This window comes from Colobus angolensis, unplaced genomic scaffold (genome assembly GCF_000951035.1).
Source record: "Colobus angolensis palliatus isolate OR3802 unplaced genomic scaffold, Cang.pa_1.0 Scaffold92, whole genome shotgun sequence".
Taxonomy (NCBI): Eukaryota; Metazoa; Chordata; class Mammalia; order Primates; family Cercopithecidae; genus Colobus; species Colobus angolensis.
The window spans coordinates 7,239,209-7,247,795 of NW_012123154.1; the positions used below are offsets into that span (position 1 = coordinate 7,239,209).

An 8,587-nucleotide genomic window follows, 5' to 3' on the forward strand; every position below is an offset into this window, starting at 1 on the left:
TCAAAAATTCTAACATGGGATTCTTGAATTCTTGAATGTTTTCTTCTTTTTTACCCTTTGCCTTAATTTAGAGCTTTACCTCACTGTCAGACAAATGTAGAGTGATGTTTCTTTTATTGAAATCTATTGGTGATTTTTTTTTTTTTTTTTTTGAGACAGAGTCTCGCTCTGTCGCCCAGGCTGGAGTGCAGTGGCCGGATCTCAGCTCATGCAAGCTCCGCCTCCCGGGTTTACGCCATTCTCCTGCCTCAGCCTCCCGAATAGCTGGGATTACAGGCGCCCGCCACCTCGCCTGGCTAGTTTTTTGTATTTTTTTAGTAGAGACGGGGTTTCACCGTGTTCGCCAGGATGGTCTCATCTCCTGACCTCGTGATCTGCCCGTCTCTGCCTCCCAAAGTGCTGGGATTACAGGCTTGAGCCACCGCGCCCGGCCTCTATTGGTGATTTTAAAAAGAAAAGCAGAATTAACTTCCAATTCTAATAAAGGAAGATTAAAATAAGCAGGGATCCTATCTTAGGTTAACTGTTAATTGCTATGAATAATATTGCAGTAAGGTTGCTTTATATGATGACTTTGAAGCTTCACACCACATCTTAGTCAGATATGAGCACTTTTTTCTTTAATATCTTATTTTAGTGTTACTTTTCCTTCCCTTAAATTGTTTTGCTTTTTAGATTATTTTTCATCAAATTCCACCTTTAGATAACCATAGCCAAAAGCAGTATTTAATATTTTATGTGATCCTGCTTAAAAACACGTACTAGAGTTTGGGAAGCAGGGGAAGTTTAGCATGACCTCAAAGCTCTTTAATCCTTTGTTGACTCGAAATCCAAACTGCATACAGGTGTAGTGTGATAAAGGTATTAGTTGCCCAAAATCTCTGCCAGGGAAATGTCTGATCATAGAAAAATTCTGATCTTTTTAAAAAATTAACTGCTTAAATATTTATTAACAAGAGTCAGGAACATTTCCCATTTAATAAGAACAGAATTTTAAAGTAACCAAAAATAAGATACTGTAGATGAAAGTCATAATTAACATTTATATGATGTTTTATGCTCCATGACTTTCCTTTACAGTAGTAGGAAGGAGGTCAGATATTCTCCTCATTTCATGGATGAAAAAAACAAAGGCTCAACAAAATTAAGCAACCTGCCTCAGAAGTAGCAGAACTGAGGCTCACAGACTGGCCTCCAGGCTTGTACTCTGTGGTCCTTCTACCAAGCCAGGATGTGTCTGTGTAATGTCTAAATGCTATGTCTTGAGACACAAAATGAAGGAAAATTACTATTGTTGTTTAACTGCGTTTATCCTTACAGACAAGTAATACAAAGTTCAACTACTTCCTTTACACAAATAATACTTAACACTAATACTTAATTCCACTGTGTCATCACCCTTAAAACTCTTAGGAACACCCTAGTTTCTTGAATTCTGGGCCAGATGCCAAAGATACAGCAAAATGGTTAAGAGTACAGGCATTGGAGTCTACTGAAGACAACCCCAAGCTTCAGTCTTGGTGCCTACTGTTTACAGTTTGTGCAGCTTGGGTGAGTCACACATGTCTGGAAGGCTTAAATGATCAATAAATGTCAGCTACTATTATCAGCACAGAATTGCTAAAGCATTAAGCAGTGACTCAGAACATAACAGCAAGCTGCTTTGGGAAGGTTTTGTTATCTAAAATTAGCGGGACCTTGCAATCCAAAAATTTACTGCTAGTTGTGCCTTGTATTCTGCCATGTGTGTCCCCATTTGCTCAATATACTGAAAAACCTACATGGAATAAGATGTAGAATAAATGTCAGTGTTCCCTACAAGATCTTCAATGGGGATTATGGTACAAGGATCTTGCTTCTTTTTTTTTTTTTTAAGTCTTCCTCTTCGGGCCCCTCCATTATTGTCTATTGAAACTTTTTGGATTTGAACTCTTTATAAAGCAAGCTACTCTCAGGTCATTTTCTGTCATGGTTGTTTATAATTTTCTGATTTTTTTAAAGACAGCTGATATGCCCAATTTCAAGTCGACATTGCCATATCCCCTTCTAGAATGTCTTGATTCATTCATGCCTGCATGCATTCATGCCTTTAGAAACATGAAAATTTGTTGAGGATTTCCTATAGGTCAGGCCGTGTGCCAAATGCTGGAAGTAAATTAGAAGTAACACAGTTCAGAAATTAACAATCCAGCAAAGGGATTAAATAAGGACCTTAATTTAACTCTCCCTCTGTGTGTGTGTGTGTGTGTGCGTGTTCCAGCAAGAGGAAGGTGGGAGTGAGGGGGGAGATTTTGAGCGAGCACTGTGTATATACTGCCAGCATGAAACACAGCCTGAAGAGTTTACTATTTCTAGAAATAGTAATGAACACAGTAGCAATAGTAATAGAATGTTATATGACCATAGGAGAGATTCTTTTCCGCCTAAAGATGCCTTAGACTTGATAGAGGTAATGACATTTAAACTAGGTCTCAACAGTTAAAATATAGAATATTCTTTGGCAGAAATAAAGGAAAGGGTTTTCCAGGAAGATAAAACACCATGAGAAAAATCACAAAAGTGTCAATGTTCATGCCATATTCGAGAGTCTATAGAAAGGAAATTAATGGAAGAGGAAAATGGAGATTAGGGGCCAATTTGTGAAAGGCAAAAGCTGGTTCAAAGAAATGCAACTGTGTAAGAGCTCAAGGTGCACATTATTTTCCTTGAATAAGTATAGCATTTCAGACGGTCTGGTGGGAGAAATTCATATATACACACACACACACACACACACACATGCAGACACACAGAGGGAGAGTTAAATTAAGGTCCTTATTTAATCAGCCATACAAAATTGTATCAGAAGCAAAATGGCAGCCCAGGGCAGATGCTATGTCCCTTTGCATGGCTTCCCTGGCCATCTAGAGTCCTTCATTGGTACAGATGGGAGCCACAGTTTTTCACTCTCTGTCTTGCATGTTTTCAAAAGCCCAATTCTTGCTATGCCACTGCTCTTTTGTAGTCAGTATGTATACCCTCTCTTGAAAAAACTTTATACTCCCAAAGCACGCACTTTGGACTCTACTGGCCCTTGAAGCAGGCTCAGCATCAATAAAGTTCCTTCCTCAGACATGCGGAGAAAGCAAGTCAGTGTCTGGGATCCCTGAGCAATATCTACACCTTCAGCTTTCCAAAATTCTAGAAAACTCAGATTTTTATTGTAAGAAAATTTATATGTTATGGCACCAAACCCTAGCATCCAAGCAGGAGAGGAATTTTAGCCTTTCACATTAAAAACAAAACAAAACAAACAAACAAAAACAACCTAATGATAAAGATTCAAGTTCCTGATTGTGATTGAGTTACAAAATAAATACTCTCTCCTCTGCCCAGAATGCTTCCTCTCCCTGGGTATACAGAAGTTTTTAGTTTCCCCAAGAAGGCTCCCCTTCCAAATAGTTAGTACCACTCCTCATTCACCCTTATAATTGCACACATTCTTCTAACTACTAATTATTCAGTTACGTCTTCCCCAAAAGACTATAACCTCCTTAAGAAAGATCCTGTTGAATTCTCAGAACCTCACACGGTTTTTGGAAAACAGCCATTTTAACAAATTCTTGAATGAATAAACAAGCCGATGAACAAGATGGGCTCTAATCCACAGTCCTAGGTCTCCCTCCACTGTGGGCAGAGTGACACGCTGAGGAACGGCCAGTGTTTTGATGTAGTTCAAGAGTAGGGTGCTTGGAAAGCTGGTGACTGGGAAGGAAGAGGACAGTCTGGAGTAGAAAAGGTAGCTGGGATGTTAAATACAAAAAAAATATTTCAATGCAATTGAGGGCCTAGCTAGGTCTAGATTCACATGTTGGGTTTTTTCCTTTTTTTGTGCAGGTAAGTGTGTCTTAAACATGGGTGAGTGAATTACCTCCAACAGATTTTTGGAGAGTTTCAAACTAAATTTAATTTCATTTTTGTAAAGGATGCTGTTTTTATTCTCAAGAGTTTTTCATACTATTATACCTACATAGTAAGCATCTTCACTGAGAATCATGGAGCTTATCTTTGCCTTGTGACTTTTTTTGTTATAAGTCAGGTTCATTAAGGAGTAATTTACATACAGTAAAATTTACCTTTTATAGTGTGCATTCTATGAGTTTTGACTTATGTATATACATCTAGATGCAGTTTATCCACAACTAACATACAGAACTTTGCAACCCCCCAAATTATTTTGTGCCCTTTGTAGTTATCCCCTTTTCCCACTCAGCCTCTGAAGCCACTTATCTGTTTTCTGTCACTACAGTTTTCAGATTTCCAGGATGCCATCTAAATGGAATTAGTCAGTAGTCTTTTGGACTAGGCTACTTTCACTTAACTTAATGCATTTAAAATTCATCCATATTGTTGCAGGTACTGGTGTTATTGCTGAGTAGTATTTCATTGTATGGGTATACCACAGATTGTTTTCATTCACCAGTTGATGGACATTGGGTTTTCTCTACTTTGGGGCTGTTGTGAACAACCCTGTGGTGAATATTTGCATACAAGTCTTTGTGTATGTCTTCATGATTTATGTTTTCATTTTTCTTGAGTCCGTAATTAGGAGCAGAATTGCCAGGAGGGCATCCCAGTGAGTTTAATTTCTATTTCTTATGTTCTGGGGATCTATGGGTGTGTTTTCAGCAATGTAATGACATGAATAAATTGTGTTTCAGAAAGAACCTGAGAACAAGGTAGAACATGGGAACAGACTGGAGTCAGGGAGACTAGTTAGGAAATTGTTGCTTTTCAGTATACCTCGTAGCAGAAATTGCTGTTTTCTTCACTGTTTTCAGTGGAATGGATATAGGACATAGAGTAATATGAAGATTCTGTGTCTGTTTTTATCGATGATCAACTTCTCCCTATGGACTGTGGTATAAAAACAACTTCCGTGAACTAAGTGGAAACGAAAAGGAGTCAACATAATTTTTATGTCTACAAATGCATCACTAGTGTTTTCCTCCTGCCTTCAGCTATCCTTTTATTTTCCTTCTTTTCCATTTTATTTGCTCTTAATATTCCAACCACAGCATGGCAAGGGAAGTAAGGATTTGAAATGTAAGTGTTCCTTTTTCTTTTCTTCTTTGTGCTTTTGAAAAAGGGCCAAACACTTGTAATGGCAGTGATTTAAAACAAACAAACAAACTTTAATTTATATATAGCATAGATAGCTTTCTCCTAAACCATTTTGAAAGATCCAAATTCAACAAAATTAATAATTCTTTCTAGTACCTTATAGGTGTACTTCAAAAGACTATGAACATAATTTAAATACAGAAAATTAGAAGCACAGGCCTTTTCAGTTCAAAGAGACCTTAAGAGAAGCAGCACACATCACCCATTTGTAGGTGAGAAAGCTGAGGCCCAGAGTGCTGGAGAGAGTTCACCAGAGTCCTGTCACCAACCTGAATGAGGACTCATTATTTCTATAGCTAGAACATGTGCCTCCCCAAAATGAGAAGAAAGAGTGAGTCTGTGGTTTCTAACAGTTGGAAAATTGCCTCAGGCTTTCTGTGTACTTAAAAATAGTCAGGATAAAATTTGGATTTCAAAGAGAGGTTCAATAGTTAGAAGCTATCACATATGAAGATATATGAAAAGACAGAACATGGTGACATGCTGTGAGACTTTTAATATTTTGTCTATTTTAGTGCTGTTATTGAAATATTGTGACACTAAGGTACAGCATTGCTCATTAACAAACATATAATTTTGCTGCTGACTGTTTTGGATGTCCTAAACTGTCAGTTTTTAGTTTCTTATAAATAAATACCGTTTTAACTTGAATTTTATAACACAAGAGACATGTTGGGGAAAACCAGCAATGCCCACAGTGAAACTATCTACTCAGGTGCACACCAGGCTTTCTTGGAGGTCTCACTGTCATTCTGTTGATAGACACTTCTACAAAAGCAAAATGAACAACTGGGAGACATAAGTCTGTGCTGAGATGACAAGGCATGAGCTCCTACCACCATCAATCTGTGTCACAGTGAAATGTCTATTCATTTTCCATGTCAGCATGTATGGTAACATATAATGGCATGCAGTTTAAAGCTCATTATTCACTATTTTTTCAGTCTCTGCCTTAGATACATATAGCTTTCAACAATATAGGGATTAGGGTTTCTGGGAGAAAAGATGAGGAGGGTCGAATAAATATAATAGAAGATCATAACAATTTTTTACAAATGCATAAGTAATTAAAAGGTGATCAGTGTGTCAGCTTTATTACTTAATGAAAGTTGAATTGAAAGGTGGGGTTTGGATAATCAGGAATAACAGATTTCTTAATACTGAGCCCCAGAATTGGACATACCCACCACTCCACACAGCATGGAGCAGCCGTAGTTCTTCCATGTGAGAGCCTCTCTCACAGCTCTGCTCAGCACGAATGCTCTCAGAAGGTCAGCTCAGCTCAGCTCAGCATGTATGCTCTTGAGAGGTTGGGAAGGAGTGAAACTGAACTTCAAGTTCTTTCCACCAACTCAGCAAGTGGATTAAGTCACATCACCTCCCCTATAGGGAGAGGTAGGAGACTAAGGGTTTTGGAGAATCTTCCCTCTTCTTCGGAAACAAGAAATAAGTATCCCCTTCTTTCCATGTGGATAAGAGAAGGGAGGGGTCAAAGTAACTAACCTTTTTGGAGCCTCAGTGGTCTTATCCATGTAGTTAAATTCCCTGTATTCAGGAAGTTGAGAAAATAAAAGATATCTAGATATAGTGGTGGCCCGTTGACTGGCCAGAGTGAGTGCTAAAAAGATAGTAGTGATTCCATTCCATCTTCCTTAGGATGATTCCATGTGTTCTTCTTTGCCCTTATTTTGGTTGCCTTTTATAACCAAGTTTCTGATTTGGACAACCAGGTGTCATTCTCTGCAATAAAGTCAGTATGAAAAAGAATAGATGTGTGAGGAATCGCAGATTATAATTTTTATTTACTGAGTTTGAGGCACGTATCAGTAGGTGCTTGGATTTATAATTTTCATGATGCAGGAGAAAATGAACTAGTTGATTTGTAGCTCAGCTGGAAAATTAAATAGTTAAAGCTGCTAAAGAGACTGAAGACTGACCCTGAAGAACATAACATCTCAAGGAGCAGCAAAGAGAAGAAGTTACAGAGGCAAGAAAGAGAAATTCAAGAGGCTAGAGAATGAGGAGGAAAACTGTGAGAGTGGGCAACATAAAAGTCAAGGAAAGGGATCATCTAGGAAGGAGGAGGGCATCAACCATTTCAAATGCTGCAGAGGGGCCAGGTAAATAGGAAGAAATAGAACAAAGAGATGTGCAGAAAGCCATAGCCATTATTGTAATAGCTCTCAGGTACTGAGCACTTACTGTATGCCAGGCACTGTGTTAAATGCTTCACATACTATATTGATTTGGCCCTCAAAAACACCCCTAATTTTATAGAGGGGGTAAGTGAGACCCAGAAAAGTTTAGTGCCAGCTTAGCTTAGGTCACAGAGCTTGGAGGTGACAGAGCTGGGACTCAGACCCCTGCCATCTGATGCTTAACCCCACAGCCCTCCCTCCCCTGGAAGACTTGCTTCTGCCCATGTGGTGGGTGAGGAAGCCAAAGTGCTGACAGGAAAGAGAAAGAGGTGCCCCCCGAGGGGAAGGGAGGGAGCGTGGCAAGTAGAGGAGGGTAGGCTGAGGTTTGTCTTGGTTTATTTGTTTGCTGTAAGATGGCAGAAATTTTGGTGTTATATAATGCATTATTAAATTCACATCGGGGGCACATGAGAGATCAAGAGAGTGAAGAGACATTCAGAAGGCACAGGACAGGTGTGTGTGTTGGCAGGGAGGGGACCTTAGAAAGAAGACTCCCTCCTCCTTTATGACAAGATAGGGAAGAAGCTATTACGTCTGTAGGTTTATTGTCAGAATATTGAGGAAGTTCTCTTCTGATTGTTTTAATTCCTCTCTATCCCACTTTGCCCCCTTCCCTGCCACCACTCCTCTTCTCCAGAACATTGTACTTACCCTTCAAGCTTCCACTCTTGTCACTTGGAGCTTCCAAGAAGTGCTCCGCATCCATCCACTCTGCAGGCACTGCCAGTTGTGCACCAGCAGGACTGGCCCTCTCACCTGCTGGGTGTGCCTTGCCTTTGGGAGGAGGGCTCCTGTTTGCTGGGCGCTGAGGTTGTGCACAGAGCCAAAAACTGTTTGCTAAGTAAGCATAAATGGATTCAGCCTTCATTTAAGACATGGTACCACCCTGCAAGAGTTAGGACTAAGATAAGTGCATGAAGGATTATAACAAAACCCCTAGTGGCAAGGACCACAAAATGGAGATATGCAGGGTGCAGTGGACTTAAGGACGCACACAGTGGAGCAGGGGACTAAGTACTGTGTGGGTGATTTCAGGAGAAACTTTATAACGAGTGTGGTTTTGAGCTCATTGTTGAAGGATAGACACTTTTTTCACAGAAGAAGATAAAGCACAGGCTTTTTATTTAAATGAGGTAGCATAAGAAATAGCACAAGTTGGGCACAGTGGCTCATGCCTATAATCCCAGCACCTTGGGAGGCCAAGACAGGAGGATCACTTGAGACCC

The 8,587-nt window shown here is 39.6% G+C and overlaps 1 protein-coding gene across 2 annotated transcripts in view; it reads left to right on the top strand.

The window, feature by feature from the left end:
• ASPH (aspartate beta-hydroxylase) overlaps positions 1-8,587 on the top strand; it is a 195,036-nt gene that overhangs the window by 104,746 nt on the left and 81,703 nt on the right. The window lies entirely within an intron of this gene.